The sequence below is a fragment of the Lonchura striata genome, chromosome 1 (genome assembly GCF_050655825.1).
Source record: "Lonchura striata isolate lonStrDom1 chromosome 1, ASM5065582v1, whole genome shotgun sequence".
Taxonomy (NCBI): Eukaryota; Metazoa; Chordata; class Aves; order Passeriformes; family Estrildidae; genus Lonchura; species Lonchura striata.
The window spans coordinates 13794124-13821746 of NC_140703.1; the positions used below are offsets into that span (position 1 = coordinate 13794124).

Sequence of the window (27623 nt, forward strand, 5' to 3'; positions counted from 1 at the left end):
CTACTCATGGATCAGGCAGTGTGGTGGAGCTTTCCAGACCTCTACTTGGCCACAGCTGTGGAGAAATGATTTCACAGTAGCCAGTGAAAGCTGTGGTTGACAAGCACCAGAGGTTCAGCAGTGAGCTTTGTCCAGCTGTCATTAGGGTCTAAGAGAAGGAGCTCTCCACCATGATTGTGATGCTCATCCTGACACAGAGTCTTAAATATGATCCTCTGAACATAAAAGATGCTCACACAACTTCATTCTCCCTAGGGTTATGTCCCAGTGTCTGTAAGCAGGACTCCCTCCCATTTTGGGAGGTCTCCAGAGCAGAGGAGGAAGCAGCACACCCAGAGATGTGCTCAAGATGATGCCCTGACCACTTGAGCAACAACAGCAGCAAGTGAAAGAGCAGAGAGGATGCGCAGAGTAACATTCAGGACTCTGAATGAAACGGGTTTGGGAAGGTTTTGATTTCTCTTATAGATCCTGACACGGCCAAGTGGGAGGAGGAAGAGCCTGTCCAACACCGTGAGCCTGCCAGCCACACAGGGCACCCCCAGTGAGCTGCCAAGGGCTGTGGAGCAGCTGCTGAGCTGTCAGAATCTGTGGCATTGATGATTCTGAGGTTGTAGAAAGTCTCTGTCTCTCTGCCCCACTGCCAAAGCAGAAGCCATAATTGGTCTGTGCTGGTTCCAAGGTTGTTTATTCTGTTTATCTCTAACATGTTCTGCTGCCCTGCCACAGCTCTGTCCTGCAGGGCAGCGTGTGGGGCTCTGCCCTCAGTGGGATGTTACAAACATTAAATACCAGAAACTCCCTGGGCTGGATTTACAATAATGTGCCAATATCTGTCACCTACATTGGACAGTGTGTCCCCAGCCTGAACCAACAGAAAAATGCCAACACCACAGTGAAACATGGAGGGCATGAAGAAGGAGAAAAAGGACAAGGCACACCCAATTTCCTCCATCTTGTCCCCTTTGAACCCCTAATCTAGAATCCTAAAATTTTACTTTTGCACCTGTGCCACACTTAATTATTACTTATATCGAACACTCAGAGCTGGTAATTCACCCTGTAAGATTGAAAACTCTTTTCCATGGACAGAGAGCACAGCCAGTGTCTCTGGGGCTCTGTCCAGGGGGTTCCTGACCCCCTGCCTGGGTCCCAGACCTTCCAGGGCAGCCAGAGGGAAGCCCTGGATTCCCACACTGAGCCAGCCAGGATTAAGGAGAGGAGGCAAGTCCTGCCTGTCAGAGGATTTGTCTTGAGCAGTGTGAGCACAAGCTGTTTCATATCTATCACTACAGCAAGGGAAACCTCTCTTGTATAAATTCCATCCCTATGGATTAAATCCCCTTAAATATCACTGTTTTTCTCCTTATCTAATGCCTCTGTTCTCTCAGATTCTGATGTTATTGGATAAGGTTATCAAATAATCAAACATTTCCAACTGGCTAGCATATCATAACTTCATGACTCATGCATAAGATTTTCTAGCAATTACAAATTAGGGAGTTTCAGAGAAAAATTTTATTCTTAACCAAAAATATCTCTTTGCAGAAGTCTGTATTTTTTACTGGGCTAGTTAATGAACAGCAACATATATATGCAGAATATATATATATATATATATATATTTATTGTGGGAGGATCTACCACATATCCATCAATCAAAATGTTAAGTACTGTACCTAAATAGAATCATTGTTAAAGCCTACTGTCATTTTCTCCCCTAGCTGAATGAGAACAGATGCATCTAGGAAGCTTTCCAAATTATCATCTTTTTAAATGTACCTATTGGGTTCCATTACACGAGAAATTCCCAAATCTCACTTTGTATGGCCCATTACAGTTTAACTACTATTTAAAATTAAGGTAAACCAAATATCAATCAAATTTCTTTAGGTTATTCTTCCAAACAAGTAGCTAGTCAGGTTTACCAGCAGGCTAGTCCTTGCCAGCTAAGGTTAATCCTTACTAGCAGGCTTCCCACACCATCTCATTCCCTTAGGAGCTGTGATCACCAAAATGTCAGTGTTCCAGGCCCTCACTGTGGGGTTGCCTCCTGCCTGATTGTGTCTTTATTTTTTGCCTCTGTCTAAAGACTGAGACAGAATTATGAAAATTTACATATAAATAAGTGAAACTTATAAGTCAAACAGTGACTGAAATAGGCCTGAAACACACAGATATAAAATTCACTGCTGCAATAAGCTGAGAGAGAACATACAAGCACATCATCATCATCCCACAAAGTCATTTAGGATCTTAGGTCTGCCTGCAACACACTGTAAAGCACATTGGGTTCCAGGTATGAGCTTTCTCTTTGACATTTTGGAGCACAAAAAGCAGCACAAGCCAGTCTAAGTCCTATTTTCTAATTAAAAATGGAAAATGTCCTTTAGCATCTGCATAGTCGAAACAAGGAAATACACCTTCTTTAACAGAATAGCCAAGGAATCTGAAATGCCTGGTCCTTACATGATAAGAGACTATTTTCCATATTCCATACCTAGACAGAGTTGCCAAACAAGGACATCTGTGGCTGAACTTGGTCAGATCAAAAGTCCATTTAGTCTATGATATTGTCTCTGGAAATGACTATCAGTGATGATTTAACCAATGAAGATTATTTAAATAGAGAATAAAAACAGGATAGAGTGATGACTCCTATATTGGCAGCCTCTCACCCCAACTACCAGAGGCAAGAATTTTTCTGAGCTAGAAGAATATCTTCACTATGTGTTCGAATTTTCAAAAAGTATTTTTTTTTCTGTTAGTTAATTTCATCATTTTTAAAGTGTACTCTGACACATATTACATTCTGGGGCAAATGTTCTGGGATTAATTCTTACCTTATGCAAAAAGAAATTATCTCAATTCTGTTTTAATAAAATTATAGAAACTGCAAATTGTCTTTTCTCAAGACTAGGATTCAGGTATGAATGTCAAAGCAGAGAGTGCAACATATACTGGAATAGTTCAAACTCAGTTAACTTGTCAGGACTTTTCAGTCACAAATAGACACCAACAAACTACTTCTAGTGTCTCTTTGGGCTGTGATTCTCATAGAGCAGTCTACACTTAAATCCTTTACTGTGACAAATATTCTGGAAACATAAAACTGCAGGGTTTTGGCCTTAAAACAATAAAGAATTTTTAAGATTTCCTTTTATTTTAATGTACTTATCCAAACAATTTATGTGATTTTGAAAACAGCTATTTTGACTCTGAGGTTACAATAAATTTGTATTAATTTAGTAAATTGTATAAATAAACATTAATGAGGAGGGTGTAATATCATAATACATATTATAACCAGGCTGAACTTTGATAATACATTAAAACAACATAACCAGGTTGACAATTAAGAGGTTTTGAAAAAAAATATTTCCAAATCCATCACATGTGCAACTCTTATTTGAAGTACTTCTGACAAAGCCAGAATAGATGTACCTTCTGTAGAACTTTGCCATAATTCAAAAAAAAGTACAAGACTGTAGTAAATTGGTAGTAGTAGCTTTTCATATTCCCCCCAGACCAGTTCTGCAAAGTGAAACTGCAAAGCTCTTCACCATGAAATGAGTTTTAAGGGGATGGGATGCCACATGCGTTGGTGAATGGAGGCAGGAAAAGTCAGTGCTCACCCTGATGCTCTCAACTCTCCCTCCTACATGTCCCACAGCAGAGTCCTGCCAGGCAGGGCAAGTGACAGCCCTCATCCCAAAATGTTTTCTTGTTGAGTTCTACAGCTGCTTTTCCTCCTGGGTGCAAATCTGTGAAAACCAAAACCCCCTGACTGTTGCTGCTGCAGATATTCCTGCTTTCATCAGAAGGAAAAGAGAAGAGTGAAACAGCATCTCTGAGGAATTGCTCCACCACACATCTGGAGAGAACCATAAAGAGAAACAAGACACTTTCATCTGTACTTTAGCTATTTATATCAATGTTTTACAAGTATCTCAGAGTTTGATAATACCCATGTCAAATTTAAGAGATTTGTTGATACCTTTCCTTATTGCAAACTTTAATCTATCCTAAAGTACTTTTATTAGAGTTTGATTTTTACTTCACTTCCTTTGTGTGTCCTCACAGATGCAAAAAAAGTCTGCTTATAACAAAATTCTGGAAGTACAGGTAGGAAAACATGATGTTATTAAGACCTTTCTACTTAAACATATGATTTTAAGTCCATGTTTTACTATTGCATGACTGTCTAGTTTAATTTCTGACTTGAACTTTGTAGAAATATTTATTTTGCCTTTTTAGGTACTGATCTCATGATCTGAAACTTTTAAAAAATGAAAAAATATATTATGCATTTTTTCTTATGGAATTCTGAGAGGAAATGGAGCTTTTTATTTGAAATGAAAGTGCCATTGCTTCAAATTAATTATTCCAGATGCCTATACTAATCTAGAAATGGTACTCTGAAATTCTTCAAGGCAATAAAGTCAACCCACACTCTAAACAATGAACTGAAGAGATTACTAAAAATCAAACCAAATCAAAGCTGGCTACTCATCAGAGCTGATGCTCATGAAGTATTTGCTGTTCCTGCTCTTGTAAGGTTCACAGGCACTCACGTTGTCACATCTGTGAACATCCTTCAGATCCAAGGCTTTGGATTTAATCTCACCATACTTTGAAGAAATTCAGATTTTTCAAAGCTTGCCACTTTTATGGTTACATGACCTAGTTATGTTCAAGTGACTAAAAACATGCTGCTCATGAAGAATTTAGAAGCTTTTGTTGAAAGAATCACTGGATCTCTTGGCTTTGCCCCTAATTTTATTTGCTACAGGGGACCACAAATCCCAACTACAGATATATTTGCATACACATCTCTCTGCCTTGGAAGGGTGCTAAAAATTGTGACTATAACAACAGCTGACATCCTTGGAAGTTGATTTAGATTTTGGGTTCTGTTGGTGAATTAATTCAGGCCATGTGAAAAGAAATTTTCTAGTGCTTATATCAGCTTTTGACATACTTGACATGTACTGTTGTACAACAATCGCAAAAAAAAAAATAAAATCATGTTTAGGTCACTTCTAAGAATGGGCCATAGAGACATTGTTCTATGAGAGGCTTTTTTTGTCACAACTTTTTGACAGTTTCAAAATGAGCACCAATATGAGCATAGGCATGGGGTTGTTTTTAGTTGTTTTATTACTGTTATCATGTTTTTTTTTTACTCTAAATGAATTCTAAAATATATTTCCTTTTTAGGACTCCATTTCTTGCATTGCTGATTCTAGTCACAGAATTATTGTTAGGTTTTTTGGGTTTGGGTGCAGGGTTTTCTGGGTTTGGGTTTTTTTCCAAGAATTCAAAACTGTCCTTTTTAATTTGGTATCTAATCCATTTCTCTCTCCAGAAGTAAAAGGTAATATTTGTTGCAATATGGACCATGACGTTAGAAAAAGAAAAGTGAAGTAAATCATGTAAAGAAATCAGCTTCACTCTTTCTTAAACTGATTTTACAGTTGAATGGCTTCAGATGGAGTGTAAACAAAGCTCCATGATAAATCTATCATGTGCTATAATGCTTTATACAAGTCAATGTACAGTAAATGCAAGTTATGTGGGAAAAGTAGTAACTATTTTTGTCTGGAAAAAAAACAGGTACAGATGTTAAAATTAACAAATTTCTAAGAGAGGACTTTTTTTCTATTGTCTGGTATTCATTGATAAACATCAAAAAGGAATAATACCTGATATTGGTACTTAAACAGAACATGACTAAGTCTTGTACCAACTACCCTAAACTTCTAGCCTGTCCTTCATGAAACTGCACCAGAACAAAACATGTACATTTTGCGATATTGTTTCAGTAAAAAACTTTTTAATATTCCAAACAAGTAAAAAAACCTACTATTTGAAAGAGCAAAACTGAAATAAATTTTAAAAAATAAATAAGATAGTGTAGCATGAAAAGGATAAAATTAACTTAATAGGTATTTCCCTTTTAAAATTTACAGTTAGACCCCAAGATCCTTCAAACCTTATTTAATTTGCATTTCATTCATTGCCCATCTGCTGTATTTCCAATTGCTTCTTTGCCATCTGGTTTTCTAATGCTGTATCTACCACATAAATTTTTCTGTATGTGACACCTCTAAATTGTAGCTGATTGATTAAAACATATTACAAAATAAATATGTTTAGGCTTCTTCTAACAGCTAGCTCACTGCTTAAAATTAATTACATGCCCTAAGTCACCCTTGGTAGCTGATAAGGTGAATAATGACTATAGAATTGACTCCTACAAAGAATGGAAGAAAAGAAGAAGCTACAGCAAAAGACATAACCAGAGAAATCAAAGGAGAGGTCCCAGAAAGGTTATGAAAAGAAAAGATAAATCCCCAAGCAGTCCAGCAGAATGGAGATATTGATGAGAATACATGGCTGGGAGGAAATTTGACAGTCCCAGAATGTGTCCTGCAGTGTGATAAGAGGAGCAGCAGCAGCTGGTGCATGTTAAACAGCACTTTACTCTGCAACTGGTCCTACTAATTTTAATAGGATAGATTTCTATTCACTGATGTCTCATAATCTGTCCTTTGTGATGAATCCAATAATTTTGCCTCTCCATACACCCCAGGACTCTTAGACTGTTCTAGTTGTCTGTCTCAGCTGCTGTGATTTGTGTCTAACTGTTGCATGCTTTCCCCACAGACACTCCAACTCGTTCAATCCAGCAGCTGCTACAAACGCTCCTATTTTTGGCACAGCAGCCCAACAGTTTCAAAAGGTTTACTCAAAGAGTAGGGGGGTCAGAATCTGTATTTCTGTAAAATATGATTCACGTCTGATCTTACACAATACTTGGGGTGGGACACAAAAGACTGTTCTGTTTTATAAGGGTCCTGAAAACATTCTAATTTTGGCTGCTATATTTTTATTTCTATGAAGGTACACATCCAAAGATGGGTAAGTCATTGCAAAGTGGCATAAATACATTATTTGCCTGACTGGGCTTGTAAATAGACAATGGGATAGTGAACAGACTGTCAGCTTGCTTTCTAGGAGTGTTAAATGAAAATAAAGCTCTGAATTGAGAGAAAAACAGTACCACATCAGTAGTTACCCATTGTAAAGATACTTAGGAAGGAAGTAAAGAGCATTATAAAAGTTAAAGAGTCCAGAGATGACATAGAAAAACTTTTAAGGGAAACACTGAGAAAGAGCACTTAATGTAAACATCAGCAAAGGGGGTTTATTTACAGAATTAGATCAGTTGCTCTAGGACATACTCAGATCTCTGATTTCTACCTCCGTGACTTGAAAAGTACTAAAACAAAACCCAAAACCTCCTCCTATTGCTCATTGCAGCATCTCACTAACAAATACCATTTAGCTGCCTCAAAAATGAAGTTAAAACTGCTCATTTCAAACAATTTGCACTCCTAAAGAACGTTTTTCTGACAAGAAATGCTAATTACAGAGTGACTCCATTCAGCTACCTTTTCTCATGTTACTTAGCACTTTGTCAACAATCTCTGCTGGAAGTTTTTTCATGGAGAGCCTGAAAACTGTTTTTAAGAGCTTTTTCCTCCCGATTTCTTCCGTGATAAAAGTACATATAGCTTACAGCAATGCAGAAGTCCACAGAAAACATTAAACAAGATTTTTTTTTTTTCCACTAAATATCAAAAAAATGTAGATATTTTCTTATTTGCAGATCCTAAGCAAGAAAAGGAGCTAACACTCTAAATTGCTCCAGAAAAGCAGCAATCACCATATGACACCGACGGTACTCATCCTAAAGTATTTTTTTCTGCAGCAACCACCTCATGCAAGGATGCTGACATCAGAGGGGATGCTCATTTATATTGGAACAGCACTCTAAGGCAGATACACTAAAAGCACAATCATTGTGGTTTGGAATGGGAAAATTAGTCAAAAAAGAAGGAAATATTTCTGCTCAATGACAGCATAAATTTGCATCATGATTCAACAGAGCTCAGTGCTTCTCAGTGTTTCAGCCTACCCAATTGAGACATGCACTGGAGATCTTCCCATTTTAGAGAATGGAAAAGAAAGGGGCAAATGGAAATACCTCAATGGTGTTAAGCTGCATCCTTCAGACAGAATTACATCTGATATCAGGAGATCTTTCCAAAAACTTTAATCATGCCAAGGTGGATTTTCATTAACATACACACACAGGTGAAAAATTCCTTTAATTGTCCCTTGAAATGCAAATATTCAGTCACAGCATAATTTACTATGTAGATTGAATTTAAATACTTTCAGCAAAATAACATGTAAAAGTTTCCAGACTACTTCATAGTCCACAGATTACAAACCAGCAGCATATTATTATTTTTATTTGCAAAGAAACACCTTGCTTGCAGAGCTACACTTTATACACGCTTACTAAGTGCTTCTTTCAAATTCAAAGTGTAAATTTTAGAACACAATTGCAGTGTTGGGTACACAATACTTTCCTGTTGGGCTGGGGTGAGACTGACTCTTTTTGATGTCAATAAACTTCAGTTTAATGACTTGGCATTTGCCAAACATTCACCAAATATATTCAGGAGTGGAAGAAAGAAATAAACCTTAACATTCAGAGAAAAACCAAGTTGCAAAAAGATGCATAATTCTATTGGAATTTCATGCCTCTGAGACTTGATGTAATAAATATACTTCTGGATTACATTCCTGATTAAATAAATTAAGTATCCCAAACTTCCTTGCACATATATGAAAATGATAGGCTTTCCCCCTATGCATTTGTTTCCTTATTCAGAATCATTTATCCAGAACACAGGACCTCTCAGTAAATGTTTATCCTCATCTAAAATCTAAGAAATTAACTTTCACATTCATGTTCCAGGTTAGTTCTGTCCTGATTAATTGTCAGAAACAAATAGAAAGAGGTGCATATCCAAAAACTAGAATATTATATATATATCTACAGACTCCTTCTGCCACTCTCAGAAACACATTCTTTCAAAAACTTCATTTACTTTTCCAATTTCTATAATAAAATAGACTGGTACAGACTGGAAAACTGAACTTCACTGGCTCACAGTTTGTGATAAAGAGTTCCTAGGACACTAATTAATTCTCAAATGAATCTGATCAGTGCATCTGCTGGACTGCAGACTCTTGTCTTGTACTAGTTACAACTGAAAGCAGAAAATATTAGATGGGGGATTAAAATGACTCCTTTTGATTGTCCTCCATTCAAAGATATGGATGTGTCATCCAGAACTATTTGCTACTAGCTCACCTCTACTGATATCTTGATACAGATCTAATACAATTTCTACAGGCCAATGATGTGTGAGCAGATTTAAATAATAAATCATATTAATGTAATACACATTTACATAGAAAACATTTGTTGGAAAACACTATATGCTAGCAACAAAATTGTATTTTCCTATTTTTTGAAAATATCTGGATCAAAGAAAATTCACACTATGACTAAGCTCTTGATTTTGAAGGCTAAAATGGATTTGACAGTGAGGGCAAATGACACCTGGCACTTGTTTACTCTTAAAATCTCTTTAACAAGATGCAATCTCTGCTGGCTCTAACTTCTCCACTATTAGGAACCCCTGCACTGCCACAGTGACTGCAATGTGTTCATAATTTGTGGGGACACAAAATCTCTCAGTTGATTACCTTCTCATTATATTAATGTTTTTTTTTTCTCTCCCCATATTTTCAATGTCTGTCCCCTCATTATAAGATAATGTTTTCTGTCCTAAAATCTAGATGATCTTCTGAATGGCCAGATTACTTCAGGGGTATGGAAATTTGCCTCTTAGCTATCACCAAAATTCAGAAAATCGTTTTCTGACTCCCTTTGCACTGTCTATGACTTCACTGTTATTGATTAGCTGAAATCCTCATGGCAAAGGTTAATTTAACAAGGACACAGAGAGCAGAACTGCATCTTCATTGCCTAGACTAGAAAATAACTGAATTTTCCTGGTTATCACAATTGGATAATGCTGACAGAGTCTGCCTTATACTGACTTTGTTATCAAAACATAAAGAAACAGGGAGAATGATAGGATGAAAACAGAGGAGAAAAACCAAAAGATGCTAAACTCCATGTAAACAGACAGTGCAGTTCAGATCAGCTCCCTGGCTAGAGGTGCTGAGGGACAGATGTCTGAATTTGGCTGATCAGAATGAAGGAAATTGGCACAAAGGGCAAAATGTCTGAAAGTATAACACATCTAGGAGCAGAATTCTTTGCATGAAAGGCATCCATTGGAGGGTATCAAGGCATTCTTTCTTTCTGTCATTGTTCCACCTTATAATCCCAGCTAATATAAAGCAAAGTGCTACAAATTAAAAATTTATTTATTCTGAACATATTCCTTGCTTCATCTTTGTTGTTAACTTTGCTATCAAAAGCTTTAACTTACTTTTTCACTTGACATTAAGCTTCCATTTCTTCCCTCCAGGGTTATGGCAGCTCCCCATGTGATGCACAGATATGTTCAAGCATGTTTTGAAACTGCAAGTCACAGAATGCAATGCTCTTAACACATCCTTTCATTGACAATTTTGTCTTGCACATGAACCAGAAATAGCCCATTTTTACCACTGAATACCAAAAAAGTTAGGTTTTTTTGTTGTTGTTGTCATAGACTAACAAAAAAAGCCCCATATTATTAAGTTGCAGACAACATAAAACACAACACAGCTTCACATGTCATGGAATGATGATCATAAGTTGTGTGGGAAAACTGTCAAAGCAATTTACTGAAATTACTGAAAATTTTAGTACAGTTTATACTAAATTTCAAACTTCAAGCAATTTATTTAGATATTTAAAAGATACATTAATATGGAAATAATTCATTAGATCAAATCAAAGACAAAATTATAGAGTTTTCACTGAATAATGACTTTGGGTGGTTTTCTCTAACTTGTAGATTTTTTTTTATCTTTCTTAAAAATATATTGAAATAAAAATTAAAATCCCCTCAAATATCTCTGAAATCCAGTACCTAAAAATATTTATATACCTGCGCTCTTCCACACAAAAAAAGATGTTCAAATTCACTTGCTACTATAATGAAGTTACATCATGCTTCATAAAATGTTATGATTGCTTCAATAACTTTTTCATTTTATTTTAGAAGCATTGAAACAGAATCCCTATTGTACAAAAATTTGGGTTTAGCTTTCATGCAGAGGATCCAATACAAAGATTGAAATTAGAAAATTAGCATATTAACAAATTAGCTACTTTGCAGAGTGATTCCACAAAGCACTAGAGGATCAAGTTCCATTCAAAAATTCATTTCCAGTTTGGTGACAAATAATGATATACAACTATATATCACATTTTAATTTCAATCTACCTGCATGCACAGAGAAATAGTTTTGCTAGAAATATGTAGGATCAAGGTTTAGATGTGCATATTGGTACAAGAATAATTTGATACATATCTTTATTAGAGGAAAAAATGCATATGTTTGCAGTAGTGATGGCAAACAATGTGCTTTTGTGGAAAATTCTTGCTATATGCAAGGGTGCTAAATGAACTCTCTGTCAGGCTATTGTTTTGTTGTAGCCAGAACACTTATTTTCTATCTTTGGCATTTATTATTCTTTGCAAATTGCTTTGCTCAGCCACTCTAACAATAGAATTTAAGACTACTTAAATATATTCTCACCTGTGATTGGAAAACATGACAAAAAAAAAAATTAATCATCACAAATGCCCCAATGTCATTAGATTCAAATTTAGTATTCTATATCAGGGTTCAGTTGCCTGCTAGAAATACAGCAAGAAAAATTTAGCACAAACAACTTTAAATGTTTATATTTTGCTTAATAATCATCTTCAGGACAGATGACACACTGTTAATGTGGTAAGTGGGCCATTGTATTGATTACAAAATAAAGCACAGAAAATTATATACACTTACATAGATTTGACCTGTGTTTACATTCACTGTTAAAAGTTTTCCATAGAAAAGAAGACACTCTTAGGGGAAAAGAATCCTATTAAGGAAAAATTAATACATTAAATAAAAACCAAGCTATGCTAGGTGGCACACAAAGATTTTCACATAGGCACAGTTCAGATCTGATTGTGAGCTTTGACCCAGCACAGCTTGGTAGAACACCAGGCCAAATTTGGTATCTCAAGCCAGAAAAAAAACAGGTATACTTTTATTCTTTATTTTCTGTACAGAGTGCACAAACTATGCTGTTTTACAATTTTCCCTCATGGATAATCATGCTTATTTAGCTCTTTGTGGAATGACACAACTTCAACAGCAGCACCTTACCCAAGCACTTAATTTTAAAGCACGCCATTAATCTAATTGGAACCAAATGAATATCAGCACAATTCAGCTTAAATGTTTTAATAAATCCTTTTTCACTAAGCAGAGAGGTTCTGCAATTAAGTGGACTACCAGGAAAGGAACAAAATAAATTTACATCCATTTACCTGTAGATTTGGTCCAACATAAGTTGCAAGAGCTGCATTTCATTTTTCACCCCTCCTGTTACGTTTTCAGCTCAATTATGCAAGGAGTTCTGACGTCTTAAATCTTAGTGTAATAAATGAGATTTGCAGTTTGATTACAGTAAATGGCTTCAAATATAATAAATTACTTCACAATTAACAGAGTTAATGAAACTTGGTGTGTATTTCACCTAAATTTATCCATCCATGCATAGGCATTCTCATCTCAGGGATTCACAATAACATTATACTCATGATATAACTAGTTCACATATAGTTCTTTGTTTTATTAAGTTAGATTAAAAACATATGTACCATTTACAGTTGCAGCTTCTGTACATTTAGGATTTAGAAAAAATTACTTCAATAACAAGTAATCATTTTCTAATCCTGTTTCCTACTCTAAAATGAAAAAGCTGCAAAATACAACCAATAAAACCCAAAGATACAGTACTACTGAATGTTTCCAGGTGAAGAGAAGCATATGCAATATCAGCAGTAAAAATATCTATAATTCTATGTCATACTATTATATGCATAACAGTATATAAATACATGATGGCCTACTTATCACTTTAAAATAAGACAAAAATGTTGGATGTTCTAAAAAAATACTTCCACACCGCCAAAATTTATAAAGTTTTATAATTAAAAATTAGGTTTTATGAAATTATTTCATGTAGATTTTAATTATATTCTGAAATGGTATAGCACTTACTTTGAGAAGAAGTATAATCTGCAATAGAGCTATAGTAATTTTATATCTGTCACTAGATACAAGATGAACTATTGAAATCCGTGTGGGAAAAAAAATCCTTTTTGGCAAAGTTCTCACTGCTCTATTCCTACTCATGCTGTGAAATATATGAGGAAGTAGAATAAGGCAAGAAATTAAAAAATAAACCACACAACATTTTATTTTGAAGTTCTTGGTCACAGTTGTATCTGTACAATTAGTACCTTGAATTTATCAAAAGTCTACACTCAAAATACTTTCAACAAAGATTAAGTCAAATAAATGATCACCTACTTCCCTGAAATAAATTATGGAATACTTTGGGGGGGGGCGGGGAAAGATTATAAATTCTTAAAATTTTCTTGATTTAAACTACTCACAAGCATGAGCTTGAAGAGCTTAAAAATGGGTCTATAAACAGCCTGTAAATTTTTAACATAAAATATCTTTGGGGTTACAGAGCTTTCCTCTAAAAGATTAACATGCCCAAATCTTATTACTATTAGAAATATATTTCTCATATCAGTAAATATTAACTCTATTGAATGTTTTCTGCCCCATGATAATAAACTCTGAGTAACCAATACTGCTTGGGATACTCAATTTTTCTCCTTTCTTTAAAGCACGTAAAGCAGTTTTCAGTCTTCTGTGTTTCCAAGTTGAGTATTGAACATTCAGCCTGGCCATATAAAAAATGGAGCATATTTTAATCCATGAGAAAATCACTCTGGCTGTTCTAAAAGGAAAGGAAAATTGTATTTTCAGCAAGGACTGAGAAAGAGGGCAGCCTGCACATATGCAGAAGAATGGAGGACACGTTTTCAAGTCACTGTCGTGAATTACCAGTCCAGAAATTCAAATCTGTTTGAAGCATCCCAAGATAAACACACATCATCATCTTACAGTTACCTGATTTTCTATAAACCTCATCTATTTTGGACCAGGAATTTGATGTCATGAATTTGCATGAGAGAATGAACATTTTCTGTTAAAGCTGTAGAGTAAATCCATTGCAGGACAATTTCACTAACTCTTAAAACTGAAACCAGATTTTAAGTTAATTTAGCTTGAAAATCAGGTATGAGCTTAGCAACCAAGGAGCCAGATTTTGCCTAGATTCCCAGTAAATCAGCACCAATGCAAGGTTCCAACTTTTCTATGTTAATTCAAGGCAGTTACATGTCTATTCTAATATTTTGTGAGTTAGCAGAAGTGACCAGTGCAATAGGGATGTGCTAGAGATTCACACATTTGAGTTGCAGAAACAAAAAACCTTTCTCTTTTAAAGCAAAGACTGTCAAATTTTCATGTCCTGTTAGAAACAAACTTTTCGGCTGTAAAAATCAGTGACAAAAGTTTTATTTAAATTAGGCAACTGAAGAATTGGGAGTTACTTCCCTATCTTTCACTGTGCCTGATACCACAGGCTCCAGATACCTGATGACAATTTGTCTGTATAGTTTTGTTTTCATTCAGTTGTTTAAACTTCAGTGACAATGGGATTTATTTCCTCAGGGATTATAATAACTTCTTCATGACAGAGGTATGAAAAAAATCTAGTCACTCTTTCCAGTTAGGATTTTCTTACATCTGTTAAGAGTGAATTACATTACCTGTCCAGCTGCCTATTCATCTAACCTTGTTATTACTTCAGAATGTTTTCAGGCTTCATTATACTTGACTCCTCTCAACAATTTAGTGTCAACTCTAAATTTTTTCTTATCTGAAGTCCTTTCTTTGATTTTCACATGTCATATAATTATCTAGAAAAAATTTGACATGGGAAAAATCCTAATAACTGTTAGCCTTTAGATAAACTAAGATGTGATTTACACTCACATTTTCTGGTGTCTGCTTTCCATTTCTCATTTTTAACCATTATCATTAATTTACTTTCACTATTTGACAGCCTTCCCCAAATTAACCCATAGAAAGATTTAGCTCTGAAACTGTTAAATTTTTCATTTTTTTAAAGACAATTACATGGTCATTCTGAAAGAGTTTTAAAGAGTATATCTGTATCTAAACACAAATACAAGGCATATTTGTTATGTTTTAAAAATGATAGCTTTATCTCTCCTTCTTTGGAAGCTGCTCACCATTCATGTACGAGTATCCACTGGAACACACATACAAAAATTCAGCTTTGCATACTTTAATCAAGGTCACACAATGCTTCCAAGATGAAGCATGCAAGTATCATCCTCCGCAAATTTTTTAAGATGAACCAAAATCATGCTGCCCAGTGGGAACCCCTGACCACCTCCAATTTAATGTAATATTTTACTTACTTATATCAATATGGACTCAAATGTGCCTGACCAACAATAAACAAGGCAGATTTAATTATTATGGCCATATAGTGGACTGAAACATGAATTATTAATTATCATTGAATGCTTTGGTATGTACTGAACTTCTGAAGGTAGTTATTTAATCACCTTGTGAGACAAGGTTTTTTTACTTTTTATCTATCCAGTCTCAATTTTCTTGATTTTTCCCTTCATCCAGTGTACCATAGCATGCTAAAATTTTGTTATTTCTGAATATTTCCTACTTACGTTTTCCTGTAACAGAAATACAATTCCTTCACAACCCTTTGCTAGATATTATTTATACAATACTTCTGAAGGAAATTATCTTTTGAAATTTGTCATTTAACCATTTATTCTTTCTCAAGATTTAATCAAATCTGTATACTTTTGCTGATGATAGACTTAACCTTGCCAAATCTGAGGATTTCTAGTTTTATAGCTCACTTTGAAGCTTATTTATTAAGGGCTAGACTTAACCTATTATTTACTCATTTTTTAATTCTTGACCATCCAATATTTTATTTCTATGTTGTTTTTATAAGTGCACAGTTTAATCACCAGTAAGATAAACTTAATTCTCTTGTGGCTATCTCAACTGTTACAAGCAAGTGTTGTTTGAACTTTCATGAGCATCTCTTTATAATGTTATAAAAATTAAGGAGTTTTCTTATATAACTTGATAAGAAAATAATTATCAATTTCATTTTATCTGAGCCTTTTAGGAATGATCATCAAGTGACATTTGAGGCATTTTTAATGTTTTTTTCCAAGATCCCTATTGATATTAACCTGTATTTTCTTGAGTAAAGCTCAAGATAGACAAGACCCTCTGTACTTTGGAAGCTACTCAATATGCAATACACAGATGGAAATACTAAAAAATTTGACATGCAATGCTCTGGACTGAAGGATTTAAGCTGTGCACTCTTCAGATTGCAGTGGAAAAAGCAAAACCTGGAACACCTAATTTGGTTTATACTGCTGTTACAATGGCCAAAGCAATGAAGTCCTTTCTTTGTTTACAATCACTTTAAGCCTAGAAAAAATTGGTGATTTTATAAATTTTATAACCTTGTTAAATGAAATTTGTTATTAGTATGTGAAGAGCCTTGTAGGCCATCCTACACTCAGATCTTGAGAAGTATAAGTAGTTCCACACATACTAAACTCTGATGGAAGTCTAAGCTCACCCAATGTAATATACTCACAATTACCCCCACATTTACAGTGCAGGATATGTTACACAAATATCTATAGGTGCCACATATCCTGTTCTCATTACAAGAAGTTCTTTGGATTATTTTACTACGGCTGCACTAAGGGAGCACTCCAGAGAAAATTTGAAAATAGCAGAGGTCACAGTACATTAACAAAGATAAGCCCCATGAGGTTATTATCTTTTTTTGAACTGCAGCCTAACAGGACATACACGAAGCTTAGATCCCATTTCATAATGAAATAACAAGGTTGTGTTATAGCTGCTCAGAGGGAACACTTGAAATGTGACCAAACTGCTAATTCTGCTATAACTGTCCAAAGTGCCGAAAGGGCCATTTATTAAAAATAAAAAATAAATTGCTTCTGCCACTGAATAAATCCCCAAATGTACAAGGTCTGAGGGCAGCATTTTGAAGGAGAAATATTTAAATGTTAGAAGCAAAATTTGCTTAATAAGAGACATTGGATTTTCATTTGTTTATAACTGAGCTACACGTGCCCAACTCAAATTATGATATTATGCAGTTTAAGTCAAAAATTAGTATCATAAAATATAAAGTCCACAGTACATCAAAACACAGTACATAGACACACTCCATTTGGAAATCACTTTATTTATTACAGCTAGTGATAATCCAGTTGCCAGAGGAGAAAAGGCGCTTTCTACTGAAAAATTTCATTCTCTCAGTTCCACACTGCAGCTAAATTTTGAGCTAATAAGAATAATTTCTTGGAAATTTAAACAATGAATTCAAGTTGGTTCACTTTTTTTAATTGAAGACTGGAAAACTACAAAACATTCTAGTCATCATTCCACTGCTGTCATGTGACATACTTTCTTACATTGTAAAAGGCTACTTAGTGCAGGACAAGTGTAGGCCAGACTCTGCTTTGTTTTCAAGTTAATGCAATTTTAAAGTACTAATTAAACTTCTGTGCTAAAAATTGCAGAAGTTTATAAATTAATCCCTGTCTTTCTCTGTAGCTGCATTAACATTTATCAAAACCAGTAGTACTAATATATTAAAGACAACCTGGTGATAAACATCTTGGAAGTGTCTATAAAGTAGTAAATAAAAACAACATTTTAAACACAGAAGAGTATCATCACAATTCTCATGAAATACACACAGATGTGTTCAGCCCTTCCTCTTATTTGCAGTGTCATAAATACTATGCAGTATTATTTTATTATGTTATATTAGCACTTCTGCTTTTGACAAAAGACATTATGTGTTGTGAATACATGTGAAAAGACAGCATCCACTCCAAAATAACCTTATATATTAAAAGCCAAGGCTGAAAACTTATTATCCACTGATTCTTAAATCCCCGACCAGTCCTCCAGCCAGCCGAAGTGTTTGCCTTTTTTTCCCCTTAGACTGTTTTAATTATAAAGTTGTTACAAATACACTCACAAAAAATAGTCACAGTTATGTTCCCTTCCAAAATAAAAGGAAATGTGATTAATATGGGAACAAAAAGAAGAGGAAAGCACAAACTAAAGCCTCTTTTCTGTAGCAGTCCTAGGGTCTGTACACTGCATGCTGAAGAGCTCTTAAATTCAAATAAAGGAAGAAATACCATTCTATTTCTCAAAGATTTCTATAAACCACATTTTGCCCTCTCTCAGTTCCTTCCCTTTTACTGCTTCTTCCTACAGAAAAACATTATGCTGGATTTGTGACACAATTTTCATGACTGCAATGCCACACATAGGATTATGACTTAACCAAAGGATCAGGCAGAAAATAAGCTGTGAGGAGAGGCTGTGAGCTTTTCTGCTGGCTTAAAGCACAAATCTCCAGCAGTAGTGCAAAGAACATCGACACTGCTAACCAAGAACATGGATTTTACTATGAACATTCTCACTCAGACCTGCTCCACTATGACAGCTCACTTGATCACCATCCAGGCAGATAAAATTGGAAATGCCACAGACAGCCTGACTACACCTATGGGGTTTTTTCCTTGCTACATCTTTTTGACCCATCTGACAAAGGATAGTTCCTGCTCTACAGGACAGAGAGACTCCTTCACCTGCCAGTGAAGAAGTCACTTTACCTTGATCTTCAGGCACCTCCCAACCTTGTACTTCACTGCAGATTAAAATCTGGAGTTCAACATTGGATAACTAATAAAGAAACCATAGCAAATGGCCTGTCTGCCTGTATCATTTGTCAAAAGGTAGCAGTCACAGAGATTTAAATATTTACCTCAGTCTTTTTTTAAGAAAAGAAAAACCTGAAGTCTTCATTTGAAAGTGAAAGCAACCTGTGCTCACAGATAAGGATGTTCTATATTATGAATACCTGTGCAAGTGGTTAGAGTAACTTTACATACCTATTATTCTCTTTCACAGGATCAAGAACAGAGGATCTGTGGGTCAACAGACAATTTCTAAGGCTGTTACAAGTAAGAATAGATGCTCTCATTGAAAACTAGTTCTTCATAAGCTACAGCATTTAGGTGTAGTATGAGTTCCAAGAACCTGCTTTGTCAGTGTGTCAAGCGGAAAGGACAGCACAGCTCCACTTCTACTGGTATAATCTTCATGGGCAAACAGCTGCTTATCACACTGTGAAAAAGTCTGCATACTGAGAATTTAAAAGGAGGTGTCCAATAACAAGCTAAGGTTTTTTTGCCATGAAGGATTACAGGTGCATTGGGATAAAAGAGGCTGAGCAGGGTGATAAAAAGGAGAATTTACACAGAAAAATGAAGATAAAATGCAATGTTAGATTTCATAATGCGTATCCTGAAGGCTTTACGGTGATCCAATTCCAAAACATTTCTGCAGTGTCAAGTCAACAACTGGAGGGCATTTGTTTGGGTTTGGGGGATTTTTTATTAGAATTAAGAGGGGAAATTTGAGGTAGACACTGGGTAAATTTTTAAGACTCCAAACCACCCAAAGAAGGTAATATCAATATGACACAAAACTGTCTGTTTTTCACTTAACAGCACTAAACTACTATGGGAAGCTTATTTTGTAAAGTCACCATCACTAGGCAGAGCAACATTACTGTAAACTAACAACTTTATTGTTAAATTCATGTTTGGAAGAAATTCCAAAGGTGAGGTAATAGAGTCACTTGGAAGCCATCAAAAACTGTGAATTGCTGTAAAGGAGAAGAGTTTTTTTTCTACCCCTTACCCAGTACCAAGGCCTCCCCAAAGAGATATTCATAGATTAATGCTGTGAAATTAGTCTTATTTGCAAGGAGGTAAACTACTGTTAGTGCTCCTAGGGCTATTCTAAAAACCCCAGACAAAAAACTCACAGTCAGTTTTAAAAGAACCACCAGTAGAAATACCAAACTCATTTTAAACATCATGCAGTGCATGGGTAAGTAGGAAGGAAAAATTGAGAAAGAGTAAATTATTACCCCTTGAAAATTATAGTGAACAAGAGGCACAAGGTGACCTCCTCTAAAAAGACACATGCTCTATATAAGTTCTCAGTTTTAGTTTAAAGGATTTGACTTACTCCCAAATGAAGAGTCCACAGCAGCTTTCATCCAGAAAGAATTTCCAAGTTATCCTTGTAAACATTTAACCACAAGGGGTTCCAAAAGTCCAGCTACAGTAGCTCAAAACAGCAGCTAATTTGCTCTAACCATGACCTTTTCCATCTTATTGTACACAGATATAACATAAATGCACAGCCTAAAGTCTTTTACTGCATCTTCCCCTTCCCAAAGGTTTTAGCTGTCCCAGCTCAGGACTGAATGAGAAAAAGCATAACAGAAAGGAGCTGAACATTGGCAAACTCCACATCCCTTCCCTGGGGCCTGCTTTTAAACTGAGGCTCTCAAGATTGGCTTCAGCTGTAGATAAATACACTACATCTGTGTTGCAGACTTACCACACTCCACCCACCCACCCACCCACCCATCCACCCATCCATCCATCCATCCATCCATCCATCCATCCATCCATCCATCCATCCATCCATCCATCCACTCTGCCCCTGACACACAGAGTGGCTTGTGTTTGGATCTGTCTTGTCACTCTAACCTGTCCCTCACCCTGGAAATGTGTCTGACCATTCCCTCCCTGATGCTGTCCCAGCCCAGGGGCTGCTCTTGGGGCTGAGCTCAGGGCCATCAGCAGCCCAGTCCAGCCCATCCCAGATCCCCTCCCTTCACTGCCTGCTGTTTGGGGAGGGTGGGCACTGCGCTGTCCCCAGGCTTGGCACAGCAGCCCATGATGTGGACCCTGGCACAATGGGTCAAAATCTGAGCACTGTTCATCCTCAAATCATCTTCTGTCATGGTCATAAAGTGCACCCACATAACAAAATAAAAATTGAAAATAAGAATCTGGCAAAGATTTCTGATTAATTCCTTGCAATGAGGAAAGGTCTAATGTCCCAAAACTATTGCTCCTGAAATCCCTGTGGATACATATCTGCCTCATTCAGCAGCATCTGGACTGACAGGAAACCATTTTTCCACTTTCTTCGGCACAGAAAGAGTGTTGCTGTAATAGAACTGATAAACCAGGAATTCTTTTATTTTATACTGAACCAGTATTGCAGCCCTAATAAAAGACACACAGATGTACTTGACAGGATGATAGTGAGTTAGAGCACCATTCTCCTACCTCCAGAAACTTGAGGGAATGCCACAAGCTTAAACTGCAAGTTAAATGAGGACAGTGAATTCATCCTTGCCTACTCCAACTCACATGATGCATTTCTCCTTGTACAGCTATTTAAACTCATGTACCTCCATTGACTTCAGCAGATTTCCTCCAGAACCACAGTGGAGAAAGGCATATCTGGGCTGTAGGATTAAATAGAAATGTCAACAAATGCAGTCACTGTAGCCAGAAAGAGTTCCAAGGACAGTGTTCAAAATGGGCTGCAATGGTTCATTTCATTGTAGTGTAAACTAGAGGGCATTCAGCTTGCATTAAGGTTGAATTTGTCTGTCAGATTTAGAAAATTATTCAAAGAAAGATGACATGCAATTGCTGAAAGACATTGCTTGTAACTCCCGAGAAACTGAGTGATGCTGATCACACAACAATCTATCTGAAAGAAGAATTTGATCTGTAACTTCCACAGATAATAAGAAAAGCATTACCAGCACCTATTATATTGTAGCATTTGTTCCCATTAATTTGATGAAACAATTTATTATAGCACATCAAATAAAAAATATATCCAAAAGCTCATATATTAAAGCTTAAATACTTTTAAATAGACTTACAATTTAATTCATGGGAAGAAATTGTAGGCAGATTTGATGTGCTAGTTAAAGGCAAATCCATACAAACAGCCTTTTGGTGCTAATATGCCATTTAAAACACATGGTCTCTAAGCTTCAGTAAGACTGAGTTCTGGGCTCTGGGTTTTGAAACAGAGCACAGGCATTTTGTTTTTCTTCCAATTAACCTTTTATATAGGTATTTGGTTGCAAAGCTCAATATGTTAGTAGAGTTTTGTGTCTAGAACAGGATAAAATAAAATGGCAGCAATGTATATTTATATATTTAGAGATCATTTTGGGCGAATTCTACATCAAATCAGTTGAGGAAAGTATTGTATTGCTTTTGGGGGTAATAAGATCGATTCCAGGCAATTGTGTCTTATGTTTCATTGTAGAATGAGTTGTTTTGCCATGCTGAGTCTTTGCTCAAAGTGTGTTAGATGCTGACACAATCAATAGTCTGATCCCTACAAAAAATAGTTCAAAGGCTCTATGTGAATAAAATTATCCTATTTTCTCAAAATCCTTCCTAACATCAAGTAGTATGGCTGCAGAAAGGGATTCCAGCTGCTTTTTGACATTAAAAAAAAAAAAAATTTATGAGGGCTCAGCAGACCAGAAGGTAGCAGAGAAATTACACATTCTTTCCTGAAAATAAATTGATTAAAGTCAATAATCTCAGATAATTTAGTGTAACTAAGCCTTAACTTCTTAGCAATAATTCTTGAAGAGGTCTTCACTCCTAAAAGACCAAGTAACATCTGTCATCACCGATAAAATGAGAAGTTTCTTTTTGTTAGTTTTATTGTAGATTTACTGGGTATTGTTTGTTTGTTTTCTGATGACAAAATAAGCCATAAAAAAATCATAAATGTATGGTCATTTTTTTTTAATGTATGCACCTTTTTTGTCAATACTTTATAACTTTTTATTTTGCTGTAGGTTTTTTTTTTAATTACTGTTTTGCTATATTTTTTAATTAGACATGTTTTAGAACAACTTTTGATTCTGAAGTAAATAAGTGCTTCCTTTATTCCCCTGTGTGTATCTGGACTTAAATGCTTTGTGAATGTATATGGACTGATATTCCGAGTTAAATAGGCCAATATTTAGTCTAAGTCTAAAACTATATGCTCCTTTTAATGAAAATGTTTGCCATATTCATTACCAAATCATGACACTATTTGTCTAATGAAATTTTTTATTGATTTAATTTAAAAAAGATGGTAAATAATAATCTAAAGAAAGTTTCAAAGCTATTTATAATATAATACAGTTATTTAGAAACATAAGGAAAGAAGGATATTTCTACCCATGGAAGATTTTGTTTTGAAATGTTTTATTTGCCTCCAAAATGAATTTGTCACATTTTCAGTTCAACAGAAACATAAAATTAGATATAAAAGTTAATTTATAGACATAGAAATTATACAACTTTTCACTGTACATAGTGATGATTGTCAGTAACAAATGGTGATTATGTCTACAGCTGAAACTATTTTAATGACCATGGGATGGATACTGTATTTGGGAGTTTAATTTTGTGCATAGGTATGGCTTCTCCTTCTATATTCTTTATTTTTTCTAAATAAATAGCAAGACAACCTGGACAGAGCTGCTCAGGGGCAGAATATTGCAGAGACCAAATGGTTGAGCAGGCTCACATTAGGATGCTTGCACTAACAGGGCCATGAGTGGGACATAAAGAGCTTCTTAGGAATAAAAGGGAATTGGGAATTCTTTGTTGAAGCTTGAAAATCATTGTTTTCCTGAAAGTAAGGATTCATTGGGCAGGGGAAAATTGTACATAAACCATTATTACTCCAGTTTGCTCTTCCCTAATACATGAACATTCTGTCATTGAAAGGCTAAATAGGCAACTTCATTTTCTAGTAAAAATTTATAATGTATTTAGCAAGCCTTTGATCACCAGTAATTAATTTTCCAGGGGACTGGAGACAGAACTAGACATACCCTTCTCAAAGATTTGACCAACTTAAGTATTGCAGGAGTTGCAAAATCACATTAGAGAAAAAATCATTAACATTTTAGTAGCTCTTTTCAAATTAATTCCAAGGCCCCAAACAAATTCCAAGGTCCCAGGATAGTGTCAAACCTAAAGTAAGCTTTCTCAATACGTGATATCACGGTTTAGCACCAACCAGCTGCTCCTTCACTCCTCCCTGGTGGAAAGAATCAGAAGAGTTAAAATGAGAAAACTTGTGTGTTTAGATAAAGATAGCTCAATTGGGAGAGCAAAACCCATGCATGCAAGTAAAGGAAAGCAGGGAATTCATTCACCACTTCCCATGGGCAGGCAGGTGTTCAGCCATTCCCATCACTGGGAAGACAGATGTCATCACTCTGAGCCTCTCACCTGCTTTCCTCTTGTTTTCCCAGCTGTATGCCCTAAGCACAAGGCCATTATGGTCTGGGACATCCAGCTGGGGTCATCTGTCCCTTCTGTGTCCCCTCCCACCTCCTTGTGCCCCCACAGCCCACTCCCTGGTATGGTAGAGTAAGAGGCAGAGAGGGTCTTGGCTCTGTGTAAGTGCTCCTCAGCAGAAACAAAAATATCCCTGAATTATCCGTGCTGTTTCCATTAAAAATCCAAAGCACAACCCCATACTAGCCACTGTGAAGAAAATGAATTCTATCCCAGCAAAACCAGATGCTAAGTACTAGAACCAACATGCAGTTAAAAAAAAAAAAAAAAATCCACCGAAACTCAAACAAACAAAAAAAAGACCAAACAGAGCTAACACTACTTTTCATATCCAAGCTACAAAAGCTGTGTCACTTCACTTTCAAAAACAAAATTACACAAGACAGCTTGAGCCAATCTAACACCTTGTCACTGCTCCCTACTGCATGCTGTCTCTGTTTACCTTGCTTTAGCTGCAACATATATCAGGCCTCGCCATGAGGCAATTTCAGATGGTTTTCTGCTGGGATAGTGCAATCAGTCTTTTGAGCAATGATCTTGGGTAGAGCCTAAAAAGGAGCAGAATGACACCATGTGAGGGAGGGAGGAAGAGCTGCTCCTGCAGCCACAGAAGAGGAAACCTCCCCATCTGGCAGTGGCAAGTTGTGGGACTGACACGGGGTCTCACATGATTCCAGCTGGAGAGGAATCAGGTTTTAATGGTTTTGGCAACTCTAGTGCTTGGGATTTACAAGCCTGAGAGAGACCTAAATAGATATAATGATGTTGATATAAATAGTGATGTAATGATATAGATATAATGGATATATTGTTCATTCTGATGACTAAATTATGTAGGATTTATCATTTTACTTGTTGAACCTAGCACACAGAAAGACCATCAGATACCAGGTTTCATTTCCAAAATTTCAGGAACTCCTGAAGACTGCTGTTGGTTTGGAGTAATATGGCACTGATAATCTCAGAAGTGTAAAAAGTGAATTATTATAAGACCACAGAAATTGTACTGCCTCTTCCATCAGCAGCTTTCAAAGACCAGGAGCCTCCTCTGTTTTGCAAACAGACTGTCTCAGGTGCACAAACACTAGGTTGAATTGCACTCTTGCAATGCCACAATATGCAACCTCTGCTATATTCCTACAGTTTCTATACAGAGATTCAGCAGTGGAGAAATCATGGAAGGAATTAAATTAAAAATTGTCCTAGCAGAAAGAAAAAAAATATTGAAGAAAGGAGTATCCAGCTGTATATATTTATGTCTAGATATGTCTTTAATTGCTAAATTACCAACATTATTTTTTAAGATTATCTATTTTTTTTTTGTAAATGAAAACAAAAATAATTTATAAGATATTATGCAAATGCTGTATTTATTATTGGTGAAATCACAGTTTTATTAAAGTTCTATTGGTACAGGGAAGGTGAACTCACTAAATTCATATGACGTTATTTAAAAGCTCTTAAAAGCTACATGATGGATTTCAGAGGAGTTTAGCTTCAGAATTTTAAACTGTTCTTATAGAAAAGCTGCAAGAAGCAAAGATAGAAGATTATACTGAAATGGATTTCACTGAAGAGGTTAAATCACAGGTTCCCATATTAATTTATTTACCTCATATCAGCACAGCTGAGAGTCTACCTCTTTAGATTATGTCAGATCATGCATATCTCAAGAGCAAAGCCTCTCTCATAGACCAGAGATAGGATCTTTTCAAAAATGCAAAATAAAGTAATGTGAATATGTCTGGGCATACAGTAGGATAAAGAAGGCCAGTAACTTATGATAGAAAAAGTAATTGTAATGATGCATTTTTTCACTTTCTCAATGACTCCCTATTAAGATATTTGCATACTGAATAGAAAGTAATGGAAATCAAGACACTGAAATACAGCCAGATCCTTTAATACGTCCTCCTTTTCTGAATCTCATTTTTATCAGGATACATACACAACATTCTAAAAAGAAAAAACAACAGCCCAAATATTTGATTTATAGAAAAAAAATCTAATTTTCACCATGCGTAATGGTCTTGGTCCCATATAAATCCAAATAATGTCCCCTGGAGTATAGTGCAGAAATATTTCAGAGGGAAGTTCACCTTTCATATGCGACTCTTGGAGGTATACATAAGAAAAGACACAAAGAAATCTCAAAATCCACTGCTTAATCAACCCTTTTCCTTCACAGGAACAATCATATCTGAAAATCACCGTGTTTATTCCAGTCACCAGGTGAATGTGGCAGTAAGCAGAGGCAGAGCCAGCCCTCTGTCCCTCCATGGAACTCCATAACGTGCAGCACAGTTTCCTGGTATAAAACTCCAGAACACTGTGACACAGACCTGTGAGAACCCCGGCCTTGCTTTGGGGCCTCATGTGGTGGTGAAATTCCTCCTCCAACCCGTGCTTCCAAAGAAAAACTCCGCAGGCTTAGCTGTTCGGTCTCAAGGCAGTTTATTGCTAGTTATCTAACAGATTATGTTCTTGGACTGCAGCTGTTTGATCAGCGGCCTGGGTAGAGGCACACACACACCCTGACATCCTCTCTATCTGCTGTCTTCTTCGTCTCTCTCCCCGCCCAGGGCTGCTGCTATCTTTTATAAGATATATTACGTATAACATGTTTACAATTATTCCCCAGTACCTACTACCTACGTTGCCAAGTGTTTTTCTACTCTAAACCAATCTGTGAGTGCCAACATCACCAAGAACATGGAGTTAAGGAAGAAGAAGGAAGAAGGATGGGTTCAGCCCACTTTCCTCCATCTTAGAACTTCTGACCCCCATGTACAAAGTGAAAACCCCCCTGTACATGTGCTAAAACCCCCCTGTACAATACTAAAAAAATTTCCCCTCTACTTTGTAACTACTTTTACTATACTATCTAACCTTTTGTGATTGCTTGTTCCACCTCCAAAGTTGGCAATTCATTCCATGGCTCAAACTCAAAATCACAGCTGTTTTTCAGTTGTCTGCCAGGGTCTAGAATGCTTCTGATCAAGGCCTGGAACCTCTAAAAATGTCTGAGAGACATTTTGAGTTCCCACACAGACCTATTTGTAAAAATGAAGTAAACCCCACTTCCCAGCTGGGAAAAAACAATTTCCACGTTTTCAGAATTCTACAAAGGCTTTTTTTCTCATTTAAAGCTGTAAATAACTAAGTACACATCCATCTTGGCAAGTGGAGGCTTTTGTGGTTTTTTAACCACACCTGCAAAATGAAAGAGAACAATGA

At 36.1% G+C, this 27623-nt stretch overlaps 1 long non-coding RNA gene across 2 annotated transcripts; it reads right to left on the bottom strand.

Annotated features, from left to right (window-relative positions):
* Positions 1 to 3141: 3141 nt before the first annotated feature.
* Positions 3142 to 27623, bottom strand: LOC146768597 (uncharacterized). 2 transcript variants are annotated; one of them, XR_014949707.1, is made up of 5 exons: positions 20212 to 27623; positions 12435 to 12537; positions 11905 to 11980; positions 10389 to 10480; positions 3142 to 3764 (listed from the first exon to the last, which is right to left on the bottom strand). It is a non-coding gene; the product is annotated as an uncharacterized LOC146768597 (long non-coding RNA). The 2 variants fall into 2 exon arrangements; XR_014949712.1 differs by lacking the exon at positions 11905 to 11980.